This window comes from Halichoerus grypus, chromosome 8 (genome assembly GCF_964656455.1).
Source record: "Halichoerus grypus chromosome 8, mHalGry1.hap1.1, whole genome shotgun sequence".
In the NCBI taxonomy this organism is placed as follows: domain Eukaryota; kingdom Metazoa; phylum Chordata; class Mammalia; order Carnivora; family Phocidae; genus Halichoerus; species Halichoerus grypus.
Window position 1 is genome coordinate 11,720,001 of NC_135719.1, and position 23,588 is coordinate 11,743,588.

The following is a 23,588-nucleotide window of genomic DNA, read 5'->3' on the forward strand; positions in this document are numbered from 1 at the left end:
GGTTGCTGTGCCATGTTTTGTGTGGTGGTTTTCCACTTTTTGTGATGTATTTCCCTTTCAAAACTTATAAAATAACAACCCTATGAATTTATCTCTAAATGCAATGAAGAAGATACATAGAATAAAGCAAGATCATATACAGAAAAGTACTTTCAAACTTTCTTTAAAATTTCTGTACAAATGCAAGGTTTTAAAAACCGGCTTAATAGCCAAAAGGTGGAAGCAACCCAACTGGCCATTAGCAGATGAAGGGATAAACAAAATGGGGCATGTACATACAATCGAATATTATTCAGCCTTGAAAAGGAAGGGAATTCTGACATACGCTACAACATAGATGAATTTTGAGGACATTATGCTAAGGGAAATAAGTAAGTGTCAAAAGGACAAATATTATATGACTGCATTTATGTGAGGTACCAGAGTAGTCAAATCAATGGATTCAGAGGGTAATATGGTGGCTGTCAGGGGCCGGGGAGGGGAAGAAGGGAATGGAGAGTTACTGTTTCATGAGTACCGGGTTTCAGCTCTGCAAGATGTTCTGGAGATGGATGATGGTGATGAGTGCACCGAACTGTACCTTTAAAAATGGTTAAGATGGGAATGTTATGTGTATTCTTCCCCTATTAAAAATAAGTTCGGGCGCCTGGGTGGCTCAGTTGGTTAAGCGACTGCCTTCGGCTCAGATCGTGATCCTGGAGTCCCTGGATGGAGTCCCGCATCGGGCTCCCTGCTCGGCGGGGAGTCTGCTTCTCCCTCTGACCCTCCCCTCTCTCATGTGCTCTCTCTCATTCTCTCTCTCTCAAAATAAATAAATAAAATCTTTAAAAAAAAAAAGTTCATTTGTTTCATGATGGTGGTTTTTTTTTATTTTATTTAAATTCAATTAGCCAACATATGATGGTGGTTTTGTCTAATGTTTGCCTTAGCCAGTTAAGAGGACACTGTATTTTCCCCTTTTAATAAGATCCAGAGACCAAAGCTGGGAAAGAGGCACACCATGACAAGGACAAAGTGCAGGGCTTGAAGCCAGAAGTTAGGGCCCTTAGACTACCTGGGGTCCAAAGGTGAGTCCAAGTGCTCCCTGACTGCCCCTCCCAGGAGTGAGAGGACGCAGTAGTTTTGGGGACTAAGTGAATGATGCCCACCTGAGGAGTCTTAGGACTGAAGGGGGTTCGCATGACAGAGGGCACCCGGGAGGGTTTGGGACCACAGCCCTATCCTCTGTGAAACCAGGTGCTTGACACCACGTGGGAGCCTACCTCTTGGCTCCTCCTAGCTCTAACGAACTGTCAGCACCAACAAATAACTCAGCCCATACACCTTTGCTTGTAGACAGGACCCCATTCAGCCAGTCCCCCAATTCCAAGGGATATGCGATGTTTTGAGAGAGAGCAGAAAATCTCAAGTTAAGTGTTTACAATTCGCCTCCGTACGTGTAAACACTCCACTGTGTTACCATTCCTCCTCCTCCTCTCTCTCTCTTTGTGTTTGTGATGATGATTTAAAATATCAGCAAGTCCCTACAGTCTCATTTTTGTATCACGGAACACTACGTCTCCTTTCAGCTTTTCATTCCCAGGAAAAACTAATCCAGTTGGTTGTTTTTTTTTTTTTTTCCTTTTTTCTCCAAAGGCCAAGCCTTTTAGCATGTCATTATGACCGGTTGTAATTTCCATTCCTGTGTGTTCAGGATTGATGTAAAGGAGTTAAAAGCTTTTCCATGCCCTTCATTACCTCTTTCCCAGAGGTAAAATTTAACTTAATGTTACCGCAACGGTTCTGCAGGTCCCGTCCCACATGCTGATGTCCCCTTCACGCATCCACACCGGCGAGCGGACCGAACCACAGCTAACAGCTGTCCTCTTCCCCGACTGCTGACGATGTTCCTGTGCAGCCTGGAAAGGGGGGGTCCTAGCCTGGCTCCTTCCATCCACAGCGGCGCAGCCTCGAGCCTCCTTCACCTGTACAATGGGAATAAAAGCGGGCTTTGGAATTGTAGAGAAGGGGAAATGAGGTGACATCTTGAAATGTCAGCTCCCCACCTGTCTCTCGAGCTCTTCCCCTTCTGTCCTTCTTTATTCTCTTTGAAATGAGAATTTCTTCCAGGTCTGTCTCTTTCCTTTTATTTTTTCTCTCTCTCCTTGTCTTTCTTTCTTGCTCTTACCAAGGGAAATACTGCAGAGACCAGAATAAACAGAGCACACCGTCCCCTCCCCCTCAATGATAAAGCATTTGTTTTATTTTTTATTTTTTTCCCCCGGGCCACCTTTCCTGATTTCGGGTCGCAGCCTGGCCATTGGCAATTGGTCATTTGTCAGTTGTTGCGCTGATATCTACATACATGGGCTACTGTCACAAGCATCTCAATCTTTCTTCTTGAGTTTAATAACATTTTCCAATTTCCTACCATCTAGCCTAACTGCATCCCAGCAAATCTGTGGGTCTCCTTCATTAAGGAATTTTGCAGCAAAGTCCCTTCAACCGGCTGGGAGAAGTTTGCTCGCTCCCCCACCCCCCCCAATCCCCACCCCCGGCTTTGTACTTTGTACCAAATAGCAGCTGTACCTTCTGGAACAGTCCTGAACTGTCTTATGCTATACAGTGCAGAGAATGCACTTTCTCATAATCTGAAGTTGCTGGCAGAGCAGAAAGAAACAAAAAACAAAAGCTGCATTTCAGGAACTTCATTTAGTGAAATATACTTCCCTTTGGTAGTATGCCAGCTAATTTCTTCAGCAGGCAATGATATTTTGAAAGTAAATGACTTTGGGGAGAGGGAGGGAGTCAGTGAAGGGAATCAATAAACCAAATCAGGTGCCACTTTCAAGTGATGTTGTCCTTTCATTCATGAAACTGTAGAAGAGAGATCAATTCAGTGGTGAATGCAATGTATTACCTTAACAACTTTGTTCCCTGTTTCTCATATAAAAGAGAATAAAAAAAAAAAAACCCAAAAACCCACCTGTGTTTGATGATAAAGGAATTGTTGTAGATTACAAATGTCTTACAAAGTATATTAAAATATTAAAACAAATCTAATCTCTTATGAATGCACAAAATAGCCCTTATATTAAAAATTTTAAATTTTATAATAATTAAAACCTTGAGATTATCTCTATGTTTCCTTACTTGATATCGAGGGGTCTTTAAATTAATTTATTAAGATTACAAGTAGATGCATAGGAATTAAAAGGTCATTTGGCTTTTCCCTATGTAGTTTCATCGAAGAATTCATCAATTATCTTGTTCCTTCCTCATTCGAGATTAGCAAACTATGATATAAACAATAAGTGATATGCTTTACAATAGATAAGTCAGCGTGAAAGCAGTACACAGAACTATTGATTTTAACATTTATTTTAACTAACTTCTATCCGAGCACCAAATTACATTATTTTCTATTCAACAAATATTTTTGTACACCCACTATGTGCTAGCATTGCATGCGCGCAAAGGGAGAATACAAAGAAATATAAAACAGTCCCTTCCCTTGAAGAACGTTCCACATTCAAGAAGACAAGTCACCTACGAAATGACTCGAAAACACTTATGAGAAATAAGATTTATGTATCACGCACTTTCAAAACATTAACAAAAGCCATGAACATGTTTTAAAAATTCAGGATGGTACAAGAGCACTGGGAACTGCAATTCTCCCTCGCCCCCTCCCCCAGTCTTTTCCCAAAGGCCATCTCTGTTATGCCTTCCTTGTGTAGATTTCCAGTGATGATATAAGCAGATACAAGCACATACATAAGCTTATGTATCATCACCTGCATCACTAATTTCGTTACACAAATTTCTACCCACATTTTAAAAGAAGATTAATCTAGAACAACTAGCCATTGCTTAGCAACCTCAGGGAATGATCACATAGTAGGTACTCAAGAATTATTTGGATAGCTAAATGAAAAAACCATTCCTCTCTGGTAGGACATTTCAATATCTTTCTTTTTTTTTTTTTTAAGAATTTTTTTTTAATTTATTATTTGAGACAGAGAGATACAGAGAGAGAGAGAGAGAGAGAGAGCAGGAGCAGTGGGGAGGGGCAGAGGAAGAGGGAGAAGCAGACTCCCCACTGAGCGGGGAGCCCCATGTGGGGCTCCATCCCAGGACCTGGAGATCATGACCCGAGCGGAGCCGAGCCGAAGGCAGATGCTAAACCATCTGAGCCACCCAGGCGCCCCAGGACATTTCAGTTGCTTACCATTTGAAATAATGCTGTGTGAAACATCTTTGTGATCCAACCTTTCTTTGGGTAGATTTTCAGAAGGTGAATTACTAGATCAAGTTCCTTAGGTATTACCAAATTGTGTTCTGATAGCTATTTACTCCAATCAGCACCATCAGGGATCATTTCATTTTTTTTTCCATCTTTGCTAATTTGGTAGATGGAAAATGCAATCTCATTGTTGCTTCAGTTTACATTTCTTTGAATTAGTGAGGTTGGACATTTTTCCAGACGTTGGTGGGTCATTGATATAATCTGTTTTTTTTTTTAAGATTTTATTTTTTTTTTTTTTAAAGATTTTATTTATTTATTTGACAGAGAGAGACACAGCGAGAGAGGGAACACAAGCAGGGGGAGTGGGAGAGGGAGAAGCAGGCCTCCCGCTGATCTGGGAGCCCGATGTGGGGCTTGATCCCAGGACCCTGGGATCACGACCTGAGCCAAAGGCAGACGCCCAACGACTGAGCCACCCGGGCGCCCTGATATAACCTGTTTTTGAGAATTTTCTGGTAGGCTCCTTTGCATATTTAACTATTGGGGTTTTTCTTCCTGAATCTTATGAGCTCTTTAAATATTAAAACTATTAATTCTGTTCCTCATTATTAATGAATAGTTCCCCTCATCTAGTGTTTGCCTTTTGAGTTTTGATTTAATTAGCTTATTTTTGGCCCAGAAGATGTACATTTTTATCTGTTCACTGCTATCCATTGAGTCATTCATAATTCATGTCATTACCTTTGAGGCTAGAATAACCTACTTATTGCATCCTTTCAAGAACTGTGTAGAGACAGAAGGGAAGTCCACCTTATGCTTATAGCCTGTCAACAGGGGAGTTTTCTAAGCATTTATTTGTACAGGTAGGTTGAAAATTCATTCTCTCTTTGGGTCTGATGTATGTGGATTTAAGAAAACATCTTAGACATCCTTTTTGGAAGGACTTTGCCTTATTGGTGCAACTTCCAGGTGGGAAGCTAATCATGTGGAGTTGTGAAGTGCCATTATCTTTCTTCTCTCTTTCTCTACTACCCGGAGCGAAAAATTGCTAATGACTTCATTTCTAGCCTGTCAATGTGTTCATCTCAAATCCTTTATTCAAACAATTCTTCCTGTTCTCTTGGCCACCATTAAAAATAAATCTGAACAGGGGCGCCTGGGTGGCTCAGTCGGTTAAGCGGCTGCCTTCGGCCGGGTCATGATCCCAGCATCCTGGGATCGAGTCCCACATCGGGCTCCTTGCTCAGCAGGGAGCCTGCTTCTCCCTCTCTCTCCTGCTTGTGCTCTCTCTGTCAAATAAATAAAATCTTAAAAAAAAAAATAAATCTGAACATATCAATCAGTTCTTCAGAGAAACAGAACCAACAGGACACACATGCATCATCATCATCGTCATCTTCATCATCATCATCATCATCATCTCTCTATCTAGAGAGGTTTAATATAAGGAATTGGCTGACATGACTGGTTGGGGGTGGTTAGCGAGTCTGAAATCCAGGCAGGATTTCCATGTTACAGTCTTGAGGCAGAATTCCTTCTTTGGGAAACCTCAGTTTTTGCTCTTAAGAGCTTCAATGGATTTGAGGAGACATTATTGAGAGTAATCTTTATTACTTAAAGTCTACTGATTGTAAGTGTTAATTACATCTACAAAACCCCTTCACAGCAACATCTGGGCTAGTGTTTGACCAAACAACTGGGCACCATATCCTAGCTGAGCTGACACATGAAATTAACCTTCATACTGATCTTCCCATTGGATTGATTTCTTTCTCAGTCCATGCTTTTATGACCCTATAAGCTTATTTGTGAGTGTGCAGTCTACTACTAGGTTTTATTAAACATTTTATAAGATTTTTTTTTTTTTTTATTTGACACAGAGAGAGAGACAGTGAGAGAGGGAACACAAGCAAGGGGAGTGTGAGAGGGAGAAGCAGGCTTCCCGCGGAGCGAGGAGCCCGATGCGGGGCTCGATCCCAGGACCCTGGGATCATGACCTGAGCCGAAGGCAGACGCTTAACGACTGAGCCACCCAGGCGCCCCTAAACATTTTATAAGATTTTGATAGTATTCATTTGTGAATACAATCATTGCCAGTATGTTTCTATGGCTGGTTCACTCGCTATACAAATGTACTGCTCCAAAAGTTGGATTGAATTGAATCCCATTCTAGGAATTAGGAATACACTCTGTACAGCTTTGACAATATGGTTATTGGAGAGTTTTCAGATCTAATAGGACACATGATAAGAGGAACCGTGGAATGTGCGGTTATGTACCCATTGTCTGGGGCTGGTATGGAGGCTTGGGCTAAAACACCAGCTCTGCATCTTAATAGCTTGAGGGAACAAGGCAAGACCTGGGAAAGGGAGGCTGGAGGCATTAGTTGGCTGGGGTGCCACCAATGCAGAGGAAGAACATGAAGCCAGATGTGAGTGCCCTCAGTGGCGACCACTCAGGTACCGGGAGGGTGAGAGGTGGGAGCTATGCTATCCTGGTAAGGGGAGTGGAACCATGTGCATAGTTGCCGCCAAGCTGGTAATGGAGAGTAGCTTATGTACAAGGACTGCAGTTGAGTGAGACAAAGGACTCTTTACCACCAGCCCTGGTGGTGCAGTAGGGGGATCCCGCTTACAGGTGCTTGTGTGAGCAGAAGTGAAGCTGGGCCTGCTTCTCTCTCAGGCTATTTAATAGGACGGGCCAGTCCTTGGCCTCCTGGAGACACAATCCTGGGAGTAAGAACAGTCACAATCACCCTCCTAAGAAAGGAAGAATCTGAGGCTCAGAGTGCGTAGGTCTCTTGCACAATGCCATGTGGCTATCTGGTAAGATAAATGTATTCATATGTATTATTGGTTGAATTGCGTCCATCCCCCCTAAATTCATGTGTCAAAATCTTACCCTCTGGTATCTTAGAATGAGGCCTTATTCGGAGATGGGTCATTGCAGATGTCATTAATTAAGATGAGGTCTCCTGAAGGAGGGTGGGCCACTAATCCAATAATCCAATATGACTGCTGTTCTTATAAAAAGAGAAAACTGGGGCACAGGCATTGCATGCCGGGAGAGCATCACATGAAGATGATGCAGAGATTGGACGGTGCTTCCATAAGCTAAGAAACAGCAGATTGCCAGCAACCACCAGAAGCCAGGGGAGAGGCATGGAACAGATTTTTCTAACAATCCTCAAAAAGAGCCAACCCCACCAACATCTTTTTCATGAAATTCAAAACTGTAACAGAATAAATTTCTGTTGTTAAAAGCCATTCTGTTGGTGGCAGTTTGTTATAGCAGCCTGAGGAAACTAATAGGACATGAAAGCATCTATTACTCTTTTTGTTTGTTTTTAATAAAAAAAAATCTTGGAAATTGATTCTATTTCTTACTTTAAGTGAGAACAGGTTTTGCTTAGCAAATACATAAACAGAAGTTCTTATAATTTAACAAAAATGGTGGCATGAAAATTTGGACACCGAGTATGTATTTATCCTGTAAGGAAACCAAAAGATTTCTCAATGAGATAATTTGAAGGTGTACAGTATTTTCCATTTATCCATTCACCAGGTGGAGATGTTTACAATCCCCACAGAAACTTTGAGAATGACTGAGTTAGAATCACAATCCAGGATTATTTAGAAGTTTCAGAGACTTCCTCTGTAAGGGGAGTAGAAACCCAACATTCCCCCTCAGACTAAATTATATTTGATTTTATTTTCATGAGCATTTTTCAATAACAGCAATTTTAAAACTTATACTGAAATTTCATTTGAATGAGCTGAGAGGTTGGTTTCTTTTACTGAAGTATAGTTGACATACAATATTATATTGGTTTCAGATGGTACAACATAGTGATTCAACATTTATATACATTATGAAATGATCACCACAATAAATCTAGTACCATCTGTTACCATATAAACTTGTTACATGTTATTGACTATATCCTTCTATGCGTACATTGCATCCCTGTGTCTTACTTATTCTGTGACTGGAAGTTTGTACCTTTTAATCCCCTGTCCTTATTTTGCCAGTCCCACAACTCCCTCTTCCCTCTAGCAGCCATCATATTGTTTTCTGCATCTATGAGTCTATTTCTGTTTTTATTTCTTTTGAGAGAGAGAGTGAGCAGGGAGGGGCAGAGGGAGAGAAGCTCAAGCCGACTTGGCACTGAGCACGGAGACTGATGTGAGGCTTGATTCCACAACCCTGAGATCATTACCTGAGCCGAAATCAAGAGTCGGATACTTAACCGACTGAGCCACCCAGGCGCCCCTATTTCTGTTTTGTTTTGTTTTTAATTTTTTTTAAAGATTTTATTCGACAGAGAGAGAGAGAGAGATAGCGATAGCGAGAAAGACAACACAAGCAGGGGGAGTGGCAGGCAGAGGGAGAGGGAGAAGCAGGCTCCCCACTGAGCAGGGACCCCGATGCGGGGCTTGATCCCAGGACCCCGGGATGACGACCAGAGCAGAAGGCAGCCACTTAACCGACTGAGCCACCCAGGTGCCCCTCTTTGTTCTGTTGTTTAGGTTCCACATATAATTGAAATCAGATAGTATTTGTCTTTCTCCATCCGACTTATTTCACTCTAGATCCATCCATATTGTCACAAATGGCAAATTTTCATTCTTTTTTTATGATCTTCATCCATTCATTCATTGATGGACACTTTGGTTGTTTCCCTATCTTGACTATTGTAAATAATGCTGCCCCAGTGGTCTCAGTTGGTGGAGCATGTGACTCTCGATCTCAGGATTGTGAGTTCAAGCCCCACGTGGGGTGTAGAGATGATTTAGAAATAAAATATTAAAACAATGAACACGGGGGTGTCCCTATCTTTTCAAAGTAGTGTTTTCATTTTCTTTGGGTAATACATGGATGTAGGATTGCTGGATCATATCGGTGGTCCTCTTTGTAACTTTGTGAGGAAACTCCATGCTGTTTTCCATAGTGACTCCAATTTACATTCCCACCAACAGTGCACAAGTGTTCCCTTTTCTCCACATCCTCGCCAACACTTGCTATTTTTGGTCTTTTTCATACTAGCACCGCTGTGAGGTGATATCTCACTGTGGTTTTGATTTGTGGGGATGTTCATTTTAGTGAAATTATTTTTTTAAAACATGTTGGAATTTGTTTTAACAGATTGAAATATAATTAATTGTCTTTCCATAGGCTCAGCAGCAGCTACCCAAGAGGAGCTTTTCCCCCCTAGATCTCTGGAGAGAGAGAGATTTAAAGTTTTCTGTCACTCTACAGAATAACACAAAAGATGCAAAACTAATAGAAATACAAACACAGAACTAAAAGGAAGAGTCTCTTGGTGAAATCCATTGATGGAAAAAATTAAAGTATCAAGTAAAGATAGAAGTCCTGTTTTGGGGGCACCTGGGTGGCTCAGTCGGTTAAGCATCTGCCTTCAGCTCAGGTCATGATCCCAGAGTCCTGGGGATCGAGCCCCACGTCGGGCTCCTTGCTCAGCAGGAAGCCTGCTTCTCCCTCTGCCTGCCACTCTCCCTGCTTGTTTCCCTCTCTCTCTCTCTCTGGCAAATAAATAAATAAAATCTTATTTAAAAAGAAGTCCTATTTTGGAGCTTTTTTTAGTTTTGTTTGTTTTGTTTTTTTTGGTTTGTTGTTGTTTTTGAAAAAAGCAAAGGGTCATAAGTAGTCAATCACAGTTACAATGCATAAACCAAAGGTAATTTGAACCATTCAGGGCTACTTTGGAAGTTTTAGCCTATTCTGTTGTCCTGTAAAATCCAAGGAAGGACTTCTGGTTTGAGCACTGTTTAGGGACCAGAAATGGAAAGTCACTTTGTTTGGTTATTTACTTTTTCATCCGAAAATGGAATACCATTACTGACAATCTTACAAAAAGAGCAGAAAGAGAAATATTTGTAAAGTATTTCAAAGCTAATGCATACCTTTTAAAATTATTATCTAATTAGATAAACTACATGTTGTTTTAGTGCATTTTTCAAACAAGTCATTTCCATTGCAAATATTTTCTTCATAGAATAATTGCATGTCAAGCTCAACATCATTTTGGTTGTTGTCACTAAAGATGACTGCTAACCTGAAAATATTTGGATGATGAGAAAAACGCCACCCAATTCATGTATGTTTCATGCATGAGAAGGAATGGCCATTGAATAGCATGTGTCGGTATTCAAAAGGATCCAAAATACTCCAGAAAATTAGGAAACTGAAGAAATAGAGGAAAAATTATGTAAAAGATGGTAGCAGGCAACAGTCAGAAGACTGACCAGGTTTCCCACCACTTGTCCTAGTACGGTGTCCAAACACAAGTCAGCCTGCCAAGTTACTAAAACGGCATTATCTTACGATTTCCTTGTGTTGTGGGTCCCCAAGACTTTCCCCAGCTTCAAAAATTTGCTAGGAGGGCTCGTTGAACCCAGAATATAGTTGTATTCACAGCTCTGGTTTATCACCGCAAAAGGTTACAAAACAAAATCAGCAGAGAGGGAAGGCTCTCAACTTGGCTCAGACCCCACTCCACAAACAGGGCCAGTATCGTGGATAGAAATCCTGTCTACTGGGCTCCCTCTCTTTCAAGGCCAGACTGCAGAAATATCACCTGTCTTCCACCACCTACATCTCATCTTCTCTCTCTCTCCTCCCCCAGCAGCAATAGCTGAGTCTCATAGCATGGAAGACAGACCAGGCGCTGTTCTAAGGACTTTATATATTTATGTGACTAATCCTCAAAGCAACCCAATGAGGTGGGTGTTATTACCTCCATTTTTAACAAGAGAGAATAGAGGCACGGGGGTTCAGGGGGCTAAGCAGCCTCTCAAGGCCTTACAGCTAATAAGTAGCACGGCCTTAATTCAAAGCCTTACAGTCTGGCTCCAGGCCCAGACTCTCAGTTCCTGTATGACACTGCCTCTCAGAATAACGTACTGTGGACTGCACACAGTCAGGCCTTCGTGGCCCTACCAGACCCAGAGAACAACAGGAACGCTAGAGAATCAAAGCCAGTCCTCTGCTAACTGCAAGTCTCTCCTTACGGGCATTTCCAAGTCCCCTGAATAGTCTCGATTCATGTTCTCAACAGTGACTAACGAGCCACAGAACCCTCAAGTGCTTCGCGAACTCTTAAAGAGCAGATTCAACAACGTGAATGCATTTGTCACTGAACTGTATGTTTAAAAATGATTAAGGTGGTAAATCTTACATGTAGTTTACCACAATTTTTCAGAAGCAGATATAATTTCATGCAAAGCACTGCTGGTATGTATGTTAACATGTCACCGATACCCCCTTCCTCGTGCATCTAAGTAACTTTGGGGAAAGATCTTCTCCTTTAGTTTGCTTGGCTCTGTGCTGAGCCTAGCAACTCACAGATCAAGCTGTATTGGCTAATCCCTGCTCAAGTGCAAGCCTGAAGATAAGCTATTGCTCATTATTATCCCTTTTTGTGTGTGTCGCACAATGGCACGATGCTGTTTTTAAAAGTGTTCAATACCTACGTTATCTCATCAGACCGTCGTAACCGTCGTAGTTAACTGCCTTGCAAAGAAAATGGAGCAGATATAATCATCTATATTGTGTGGCGGAGGAAGTTGTGAGGGTGAGGCCTGGGAAGCGCAGATCTTGAAGCTTGTAAATGGCCGAGTTGAGGTCAGAACAAAGCCTTCTGGTTACCAGAGTCCCTTTTCTCCAAGTGTATAGTCCCGCTGGGATTCGGGTGAGCCAAGTGAGGCACTTGCCCGGGGCACAAAATTTAAGAGGCACCAAATCAAGACAAATAATGACTTAAGGTAATATTTTTAAAAGTTAAAATTAATGTTAAAATATCCCCGATGAACAAAATATCAAAGTTTTAAAGGAAAACCGGCTGTGTGCTTATTTTACGACCCTGCGTTATTGTGCAATGGGAACAGGTGTTTCCTATCAGCCTGAGGCTCCCAGACCCACGAGGCCATCTCCTCCTTGCCAGATGGGGGTTATGAAGGTGGCCAAGGGTGTGCAGACAGAGTGGGTGAAGCGGGGTTCTCTAGAGAGTCATAATTTTTTATTGTAGAGGAGGTTCAGAACCTGGCTGGGGGCAGATCACCAGAGAGAATGGTCAAGTTCACGTTGGATCCCAAAGTTCATGGTGCCAGGGACCCTGTGATTCGCTGGCTGCTGGGCTGCCTCTATCCACTCTGTCTTCCTAGTGCCTACACCTAGCAAGGAGAAAACACCCGTAAAGGAGTCACTCTACTGCACACTGAAAATTGTAAGAGCCTAAGTGAAGTCCCAAGGGGTGCTCAGGACGGAGACACTTCTGGTTGGCTGGTCAGAGGCGATTGCATAACATGCCAGCCATTCCAGAGATTCTATCAGAGTGCCAGGGGCAAAGATCTATTTTTCACCACCCACACACAGGGTGTGTCCTACTTCGAAGGAGCTCTAATAAATGGAAACCTATATTTACATTAAAAGTACATTAAGTTGTGATGATTTACTTTGGCTAAATCATGTCGAAGCCCATTCAATATCAAGTTCTCCTAATCTATTAAATGGAATTTGATTGTGTGGTTGGTGGGTATTTCGCCAACCTGTTGGGTAATTTTAATGAAGCAAATCTTCAATCAGCTGTTATTTGAGCATCTACAATTGTGCAATGGTAAACAAAATAAAGGAGAAGGCAAGGTCTCTCCCTCCAGTAAAGCCACACAGAGTCTACTTAGGGAGATATGATCCATATACCCAAATAGACAAATATTAACTCATGATAAGAGCCACCTGAATACTGAATAGTGTAGCCATTAAGTCATAGAAATTCCAAGGAGGGGAAGCAATCACTTTGTTTTGTTGTTGTTGTTGTTGTTTGGTTTTTTGTTTTTTTGGGGGGGTGGGAAGAGAGAGAACAGTTGACACAAACTGATTCTGCAGGATGGGCACCTAGTAGGAAATGTGTGCAGCATATATTTGAGGGCTGTAGGGAGGGCTGTGCAAAGGTGGGGTGCCAAGTGCCGGACAGGATCACGTGAGAGTGACACCATCAGTCCCGCTGAGTAGAAGGTGTATTAAGCTGGCAAAGCACCAATCTGAGACCTGAAAGCGGCCTTAGTGCAGAGAGTTGTAAACGGATGAGCCGTTCCAGGGAGCCCATCAAGACCAGCTCCCGGGGGCTATCTTCACGAGGAGATCCAGAGGAGAGCAGGAAGGCAACCAGAAAGATGATTGAGAAAGAAATGGTTGAAGCAGTAAGAAGAACGCAAGGAGCATGCAGTGTCAGAAAGAGTCAGGTCCCAAGAGCTCCCCGTGAGGTGAGTGGCCACTGTGACGTGCAGGACAAAGGTCAAGGAGAGAAACATTTGAGGCTGATGGTTATATTTTTAGGGAAGGGCTTTCCTGTTGGCATAGCTTCACAAGGACTGTACCAGTCTGTGTGATGCTGAACATGCCCTGATTCTGCAAACTTTTTTTTGTTCAGCTAAGGCAGCAGAAGGGATGACTTACTATGTACATGTTCTCAACCACAGCTGAGAACAGAACTAGTCCAGAATGTCACAGGTCCAGGGCAAAGGACCAAAAGGGACATCTCTCAAAGATGGTTGCTGGGATCAGGTGGCAATGGATGTTCTAGACCCATTAGACAGGTTCTGGAAGTAGGCATGTGTCCAGCAATTGGTACTAGTGTCCCTCACCTCTGGCCTTCCTTGTTTCTGCTCCTGGGGCTCCTGTGGGTGCACAAGCTAGTGGTTCACTTGGACCTCTACCTTGTTTTCTGTTCTTTCCACTTTGCCTGCACATTTGCTCCTTCCTCGACTTGGCTCTCATAGCGTGGAGGTTCCTAAGAAGATGAGCCTGAGGCCAAGAGCTTTGAGCCAACAGGGAAAATGCAATCTAATGTCATCTAATTCATCTTAATAGTGTGTTCCTTATAATAAAACCTGGAATATCCTTGGAAGGACATTTAGGAAACTAGTTACATGAACTGCTTTCTCAGAGGGGTACTGGGTAAATGGGAGCAGAGATGGGGGGGCCTTCACTGTCTACCCTTTTGGACTCTTTGAACTTTGAGCCAGGAGTTAACTATTTAAAAAACTAAAAATATATTAAAAAAAATCAAAGACTAGAACATGTGTGCTGAAAAAAAAAAAAAGGAATGAGACAGGAACAAACATTTAAAGAGTACAATCTTCATAGGACGCTCTATCAAAAAATAAGCAAACAAGCAAATCCTTCTGTCATTTTTTTTTTTAAAGATTTTATTTATTTATTTGACAGATAGAGAGCACAAGTAGGCAGAGTGGCAGGCAGAGGGAGAGGGAGAAGCAGGCTCTCCGCTGAGCAGGGAGCCGGATGCGGGGCTTGATCCCAGGACCCCAGGATCATGACCTGAGCCGAAGGCAGACGCTTAACCGACTGAGCCACCCAGGCGCCCCCGTTCTGTCATTTTTAAAGGAATAACCTTCTCAAGGTTGAGTTGATACATGGTAACCTGTACGTGTTTGAGTTGCATTGTATGATAAGTTTCGACATGCATTTCCACCTGTGAAACCATCAGCATAATAAAGGTAATGAATATATTCACTACCTTTGAAACTTTACTCATGTCCTTTGAAATCCCCACCTCCCACCTCTCCCCACCTTGTTTCCCATCCTCAGGTCACCAAAGCACCAGTCTGCTTTCTACTGGTTTGAATTTTCTCAATGTTTATATAAATGGAATTATATAGTATGTTCTTTTTTTGTCAGGCTTCTTTCACTCAAGCAAAATTATTATTATTTTGAAGATTTTATTTTTAAGTAATTTCTACACCCAAAGTGGGGCTTGAACTCCACAACCCCAAGATCAAGAGTCACATGCTCTACTAACTGAGCCAGACAGGTGCCCAAGAGACATTATTTTTGAGATTGATCCATGTTGCATGTATCAGTAGCTCATTCATTAAAAGTTGTTGAGTAGGAATGCCTGGGTGGCTCAGTCAGTTAAGCACCTGCCTTCAGCTCAGGTCATGATCCCAAGGTCCTGGGATCGAGTCCCGCATCCAGCTCCTTGCTCAGCAGGGAACCTGCTTCTCCCCCTGCTTGTGCGCTCTCTGTCTCTCTCTGACAAACAAAATCTTTAAAACAAACAAACAAACGTAAGTTGTTGAGTAGTATTTCATTTCATACATATGCCATTTGAGTAAATTCCTAGGAGTAGGGTCATATGCTAAGTATATTAAAACTTTAAAAGAAACTCTTTTGAAGGGGCTGTACCATTTTGCATTTTCACCAACAAAATGTGAATGAGCGTTCCAGTTGCTCCATATCTTTACCACCAGGCAGGGACTTTTTAATTCTCAACTTTTTATTACATTCATAGTGGTATCTTGTTTTGGTTTTAATTTGGATTTCCTTAATCACTAAGGATACTGAGGATGTTTTCATGTGTTTATTGGCCATCTATATATCCTCCTTGGTAAACTGTCTCTTCAAATATTTTGCCCCATTAAAAAAATTCTGTTGGGGGAGACGAACCATGAAAGACTATGGACTCTGAAAAACAAACTGAGGGTTCTAGAGGGGAGGGGGGTGGGAGGATGGGTTAGCCTGGTGATGGGTATTAAAGAGGGCATGTTCTGCATGGAGCACTGGGTGTTATGCACAAACAATGAATCATGGAACACTACATCTAAAACTAAAGATGTAATGTATGGTGATTAACGTAACAATAAAAAATAAAAATAAATTTAAAAAAATTCTGTTGTTGGGGTGCCTGGGTGGCTCAGTCAGTTAAGCCATCTGCCTTTGGCTCAGGTCATGATCCCAGGGTGCTGGGATCAAGTCCTGCGTCAGGATCCCTGCTCAGTGGGGAGCCTGCTTCTCCCTCTACCCTCCCCCCTGCTCATGATCTCTCTCTCTCACTCTCTCTCAAGTAAATAAATAAAATCTTAAAAAATTGTGTTATGATTATTAAATATCGAGAGCTCTTTATATATTCTGAATACAAGGCCCGTCACATATATGATTTGCAAATATTTTGTCCCAATCTGTTGCTTGTCTTTTCATTTTCTTATTAGTTTTCAAGAAGAGACTTTTTAATTTTTATGAAGTCCAGCTGGTGTGGTAGCCAGCCTGCAAAATGGTCCCAGTGATAGTCCCCCGCTCTGGCATTCCTGCTCTTCTATGGTCCCCTGTCACACTGAATTGGGCTGACCTGTGTAATCAGCAGAATACTGAGGAGATGGTGAGGTGTGGTTCCTGGGCTAGATCATAATACACATTACAGCTGCTGGCTTCCATCTTTGCTCTCTCTTGAATAACTCACTTTGAGGGAAGCTAGCTACTATGTTGTGCAGACACTCAAGCAACGCTGTGTGAGATTCATATGGCAAGGAACTGAGGCCTCCTGTGAACAGCCTTGTGAGTGAACCATCTTGGATCCTCCAGCCCCAGTCAAGCCTTCAGATGATTGCTGCCCTAGCTGACATCTTGTCTATAACCTCACAGGAGACCCCGAGACAGAACCACATGGCTAAGCTGCTCCTGAATCACTGACCTACAGAAACTGTGGGATGATAAATGTAAATTATTATTTAAGCCACCAAGTTTTGTGGTGATTTTTTACACAATATAGATAACAGTGCAATTTCTATCATTTGTAATGGAAAAACTGATGGGTCTTTTAAAGAAGATTATTTATTTATTTATTTTGACAGAGACGGGGAGAGAGAGAGGGCGCACAAGCAGGGGGAGTGGCAGAGGGAGAAGCAGGCTCCCCGCTGAGCAAGGAGCCCCACACAGGGCTCAATCCCAGGACCCCGAGATCATGACCGGAGCCGAAGGCAGATGCTTAACCAACTGAGCCACCCAGGTGCCCAGAAAGACTGATGATTAATACCTGTTTTATGTTTTTTTAATGGGGACTCTGGGGGATGGGATGAGATCTTGGGATCCTTCACTTTGTAGTAACTACCACGAAAGCTTCCTATAAATAGCCTGAGTCCTTTATTTCTTTTTTTTTTTTTTTTTTTTTAAAGATTTTATTTATTTATTTGAGAGAGAGAATGAGAGAGAGAGAGAGAGCACGAGAGGGGGAGGGTCAGAGGGAGAAGCAGACTCCCTGCCGAGCAGGGAGCCCGATGCGGGACTCGATCCCGGGACTCCAGGATCATGACCTGAGCCGAAGGCAGTCGCCTAACCAACTGAGCCACCCAGGCGCCCCCTGAGTCCTTTATTTCTTATGATGTTTTCTCCTTCTTGGTCCCCTGACCCATTCCTGTGACGTCTCACCTTAACATTCTACAGCCAACTGATTTGGGCTGATGTGGTGGTGGCAGAAAACACTGGACAGAAAGTCATCGTGGGCAAAATCAGGGGTTTTGACACTTGCAATAATTCCTAGCTCACCCATCCCACAAGGCTGGCCTTCCTCAAACACTATTTTGGTATAAAACAAGTTTGTTCTTGCCTTAGGTCCTTTTCAGTGGCTTTGCTCTCCTGGTTGGATCATTATTTTAAAACTTATCATTAATATAATTGAATTATAATCAAATTATGAAATGTTCTTACATACTGAAGAGTATATAAAGCATGCACATACAGGGAAATAGCAATAACCAAAGGCACACGCTGCACGGCAACTCGGGTTAAGAAATAAACTGTTAACAGTACATTTGCAGCCTCCTGGGTACCCCTTCATGATTGTGTCCCTCCCACATAAGAGGTTACCCATCTTCCTGAGTTTTGAATTAATTAGAATTAATTGTTCTCTTCCTCTTATTTATAGTTGAAAAAAAATCAGCTACACAGGTCTCCCTGAATAGTTATTTAGTTTTGAAAAACTGAGTAGCAAGCACACACCTAGCTATAATGTTGCCAGAGTCAGATAGTCTCCTAGAAGACAAAGGGAATGGTTCCCTAGGTTATAGTCTGACTTCAGCTTCTCTGGGAATTTACCAGAATGTCTCCTAGGCAATGTCAGGAGTGAATCCTGGGGAAAACAGAGCGCAGCCTAGTCAGAGCATGGGTAGGGCAATAGTAGGAGGAGGTGTTAGATGCGTGGCAGTTATGTGGGTAGGGGAGTGTGCCGCTCTGGTTTTATCTGTTTCTAACCTCCCCATGGCCTAGCAGTAGATCAAAGCAGATCACTTCTGTGGGGGAAGACATGAGTCTTCAGCTGATCTAGGGTGGCCAGGCTTATGGGGGAGAGAAAATCTTTTATCAATATATGGTCCAAGATAGGTCATGGACAGACTAGAATCTGGGTCAGGTCCACCTGTATCTTTGGTCCTCAGGTAAAAAGGAAGGACTGATGGATGGCAGCACCTGGATGAAGCCATCCTCAACATGTCTGTCTCTTGGGTTACACTGTCCCGACATCCTGGAATCTCTCTGCACCATCCATCTAGGGATTCTTTGCTTGCTTTATGCAATGGCTCTCCTCTGTCCTATGACTTCCTCTTTTTTGGTTTAATGCCTTGTGGAATCCATTCTCTAGCAGCTCCTTGAAAAAGCACGCATGGGAGGTAACATTTTTTTGAGATTTTGCATGAAAATGGCCTTCATTCTATCCTCATATTTACTAAAGGATTTGGCTAGGTATAGAATTTTAAGTCGCAAATCATTTTCCCAGAGCATTTTGAAGATGTTACTTTACTATATTCTTGATTCCAGCCATGCTCTTGAGAACCCCAAAACTGTTGATTTCCAGTCCTTTGTACATGACTTTTCTTTTCTCTTGAAGCTTGTAGAATCTTTATCTTTGCCTGCCGCCCCCCCCCGCCCCCGCGTTTTGGAATTTCACAATGATGAGCCTTGGTGTGTGTGTCTCTGTGTGTGTGTGCACGTGCATGTGTTTTAGAGAGAGAGAGAGAGTGTGTGTGCGTGTGTGCGCACATGGAGGGGGAGGGGCAGAGGGAGATGGAGAGAGAATCTCAAGCAGGCTCCACGCCCAGTGTGGAGCGCAATGTAGGGCTCGATCTCATGACCCTGAGATCATGACCTGAGCTGAAATCAAGAGTTAGATGCTCAAGAGTTAGGCTCTCAGTAGAGCCTCCCAGGTGCCCCTTGGTGTTTATATTCATCTGTGGGTCTTATTTCTTGATCAGCCATTTCCATCTGGAAATTGTTCACTTCTGGAAAGTTTTCTTGAATTATTTAATTGGTGATTCTTTTGGGTTTATTATCTTTTTTCCCCCTTTTTTCTGGAGTTTCTATTATTCACATGTTTAACCTACATGACTTGTCTAATTTTCTCTCCTATTGTCCATCTCTGTCTTTTTGTTTTACTTTCTGTGAATTTTCTCCAATTTTATCATTCTTTCTACTGAGTTTTCTATTTCTGACATAATGTTTTCGATTTCCAAGAATTTTTTTTTTTTTTTTGGTTCTTTGAATTATTTCTTTCTATGGCATCCTTTCCTTTTCTCATGGATGCAACATCATCTCTTTTCCTTTTGAAAATACTGATGATAATTTTCTAAATTTATTTTTTGGTGTCTTTTCCCTGCATGATCTGTTTTTCCTTCGTTACTTCTTCCCCCCCCCCCCCCCCCCCCCCCCGTTGCTGGTTTTAGTCCTTATCTTTCATGTGAGAAGCTTTGTTTAGCTGTTTGGCATTAGCTGTTTGCTCATGATTAAGAGTACAGTTGAAAAGGCTATTTAGAAGTTCTGAGTGTGGGATCAGACCTTGTTGTGTATCTTACCCAAGGTTTCCCCAAAAGCAGAGCCCCCCAAGACTTACATGGAGATAGTGCATTTGTTAAGCAATCCAAACAAGCAGGAGTAAGGGATAGTGGGAGGGAAAAAAGACAGAGAGAAAGCCAACCTAAGTGTTAAATGTGTTATCCAGCTGGCTATTGCTGTAGTGACTAGTGTTCCATTCCATGGGATATTCTGGGTCTTATGGAATTAGACTGTCCACTCCCGGGATGAAATAGGGGAAATATTTATCCTCAAAGATAGCTCCACAGACATTATCTTCCTGAATTTCTGGGTTGCATATGCCTGAATGCTGATGCTAAGAGCTTCTGCAGACCCACATGGATATCAAAGAAGCTTTGGGACAGAAAGCAAGATTCAGGGCTGAGGTGAGACTTTGCTTGCTGTATTAGTTAAGGTTCTCCAGAAAAACAGAAACAATAGGAGATAGATATAGAAATAAATAATTGGCTCATGTGATGATGCTGAAAAGTCCCATGATCTCCCACCTGCAAACTGGAGATGCAGAAGAGCCAATGGTGTAGTTCCAATCCAAGTCCAAATGCCTGGGACCCAAGATAGCCAATGGCGTAAGTTCTAGTGTGAGTGCAGATGACCAATGGCCCAGCTCAAAAACAGTAAGGCAGAGAGAGAGAGAGCAAATTTTCCCTTCCTTCACCTTTTTGTTCTATTTAGGCTCGCAACAGTTTGGGTGAGGCCCACCCATATTGGGGAGGGCAATCTGCTTTATTCAGTGTACCAATTCAAATGCTAATCTCATCAGAAATACCCTCATAGACTCATCTAGAAATAAAGATTAATATGTGGGCAATTTGCAGCCTGGTCAGGTTGACACATGACCTTAACCATTGCACTGCTCTGGGAAGCCGTGTGGAACTTGATGGGACAGTGGCTACAACTGTGGGCAGAGTAAGAGGTGAGACCAAGAGGATTAGAAGTGGTGCACACAAGGTGTCTGGCCCTCTGGGTGTCACTGAAGGGTGACCTGGTTGGATCTGTTGGTAGATCCCCCAGTGTCAGACTCCATGGGTCTTTCCTCATAGATTGATTAGATTCCTTGAGAAGTGTTTTCCAGTCTCTTATCTAGAAGGTGAAGATCACATTGCCAGCATTCTGAGATCCAAGTGGTGCAAGATAGCTGGAGTCTCTGCCTTTGGTGTATATCTGGCCTCTGGATCCCCCCATTTCCGCTGTGGTTCCTATGCCCTCGGTGTGCCTGGCATCTTCTAGACCAGAGACTCTCCCTGGAGGATAAACCTCCAATCTTCTGTTGGGATCAGGGATGGGATGTGGGATCCAACTGCTTTTCAAATTGCTTTCACTCAGTTCTTATTTTAGCCTTCTCCTCTCCCCTCAGGCCCAATGATCCCTGGTTCTGGGAGTTTCTGAGCCTTTTGAGGTATTTCCAGTATAAGCCGGGTTGCAGCTCAGCTTTCTCAGATCTGCTAAATCAGTTACCACTCATCCATCTACTTTCCAGCTTCTGAAATTGTGTTGTTCTTTTCTCTTCTCCTGTTCTCTTTTCCTTATGGGTTTAGGACTTAAAAATAAAAAGAAGAAAGAAAGAAAGAAAAGAAAGAAAGAAAGAAAGAAAGAAAGAAAGAAAGAAAGAAAGAAAGAAAGAAAGAAAAAGGAAGGAAGGAAGGAAGGAAGGAAGGAAGGAAGGAAGGAAGGAAGGAAGGAAGGAAGAAAAAGAAAGGAAGGAAGGAAGAAAGAGAGAGAGAGAGAAAGAAAGAAAGAAAGAAAGAAAGAAAGAAAGAAAGAAAGAAAGAAAGAAAGAAAGAAAGAATTAAAAAAATCTGTCTCGAGCAGTTTTGGGTTGGAGCAAAATTAGTCGTATGCATACCATCTGCCATCTTAGCCTGAAACTCACATGCAGTTATACACATAGCCGCCTCCTTTGTGTGCTTCCTGCTTCAATTTAAATATCACCTCTTCTGAGAGGCCTTTCTTGACCACTCATCTGAAATTAGGCCCCCTATAGCACTTATTGCTACCTGGTATTTTCTTATTTATGGACTTCTACCCCATTAGAATGTAAGCTCCATGAGAACAGGTGCCCCGGCATCCCCAGCTTATAAAACAGTACCTCAAACATGGAAGAAGCTCATTATTGAGCACATGATTCTAACTGTGCTTGGAAATGATATTTTGAGTATCAAATGAACGTCAATGCCATGTGTGAAGTACCCTGGGAAAAAGAAAGAAAGACTGCCACATGGGAAGAGGGAGTGGGGTGTGTGCAGAAGGAAGACAGAGTCTGCATGTAAATCATGCAGAATATAAGCAGCAAGGGAAACTGCAGGGAGAGCGGGAGCAGACCTACAGGAATCTGGAAAGGTCTGTATTTGAAACTGTGTCTCTGACTTGAGTCAAGGACATCCTGGGTTTCTGTTGAGTCTCCATCATGAGCTAGGCTGATCATCTGAGACACCCCAGGCCAAGGTGGACACGGAGGATGGAAAACGGAGAAAAGCTGACCTCACTGGTGTCTCTGCCTCTTTAATTGCCACATGAAGACAGGAGGGCACAGGGGGCATGGTGAGGAGCCCTGTTCTGTAGTGTGTGAGGCCATGTTACACTGGGATTGAAAGCTGCTGTCCTCATTTTATGTATCAAGAATCCTTATCATCAACCAGGGACATTTTAGGTGCTGTTCCCATCCCTGGAGGTACTGAGTGTTGGGTGACCTTTATTTTATGGAAAAAAAAAGTGTTTATTATAACGAATGCAGACGTCACAATTAAAAAGTTAAAAAAAGTTACCTTCTTAATAGTGTCAGTTTTTAGCTCAGCAGATTATTTGAATTTTGTTCTTTCCTTTTCTTTATTTCTTTCAAAAAAGTAATACATTCACATGGCTCAAATTTCAAAAGTCACCAATGGGTCGAAAGGGAAAAGTGACATTCCCACCCCATTCTCTACCTCTGAGGTCTCCTTGGAGGCGACCAGTGTAAACAGATCTTTGTATCCTTACAGAAATATTCTCTGTCCATCCATGTTTTCATTTGGTCACAATTATATAGGACTAGAACTACTCAGAAGACACGCAGAGGTCTTTCCTTTAAGTGAGCCAAGGTGAAGGGCTCTTTATTTTAGCCTGTAAAGAAACAGCAGTAATAGGAGCCAGTGTGACTGGGGGAAGGAGGGAGGGAGCTCCTCTCTGTTCACTGGCAGATCACTTTGCACAAAAAGGAACCGTGCAGGGGATAGGATGGGGTCCTCCAGGGTCAGGCGCTTTTAATTTAGGACAGACCTGGTCTAGCTTTAAGGGGGATGGCTAAAGACCTGGTAAAGATATGGCAAAAGAAATCATGATTGACATGTGTGGCAGGGAATAAAATTTCAACGTGGCACATGAGGGCTTTCTCTGAAGAGGATGTCGTGTGGGATGCAAACTCTGGAGAAGCAAGCTGTTTTATGTAAGCCGCCCAAGGTGTATCTTCATAAAAGGGAGTCACCCCACAGTTGAGCTGTAGGGGTCCACTATCAAAGATGGACTAAAACAAGAGCTAGAGGATTCCCAGGTGGCAGGCCAGGAGATTGACAGTAGCAGCATGGGGTCCACATCTGGGAACTAAGATAGAATGGATCTGACATTTCCCAATGGGAGGGAAGCCCAGTTCTGAAGGTGGAACATTTCAATGAAGTAGGGGATGGGGCAGCTGGCAAATCAGACAGCTCCGCACAAC

General features: G+C 42.7%; 1 long non-coding RNA gene across 4 annotated transcripts in view; it reads right to left on the bottom strand.

Annotated features, from left to right (window-relative positions):
• The window catches only part of LOC144382727 (uncharacterized), a 614,132-nt gene extending 594,394 nt beyond the window's left edge, over positions 1–19,738 (bottom strand). For all 4 annotated transcript variants that reach the window (XR_013450100.1, XR_013450101.1, XR_013450099.1 and 1 more), the window contains exon 1: positions 19,710–19,738. This is a non-coding gene — a long non-coding RNA (uncharacterized LOC144382727). The remainder of the gene's footprint in view (positions 1–19,709) is intronic.
• Between the last annotated feature and the right edge of the window lie 3,850 nt (positions 19,739–23,588).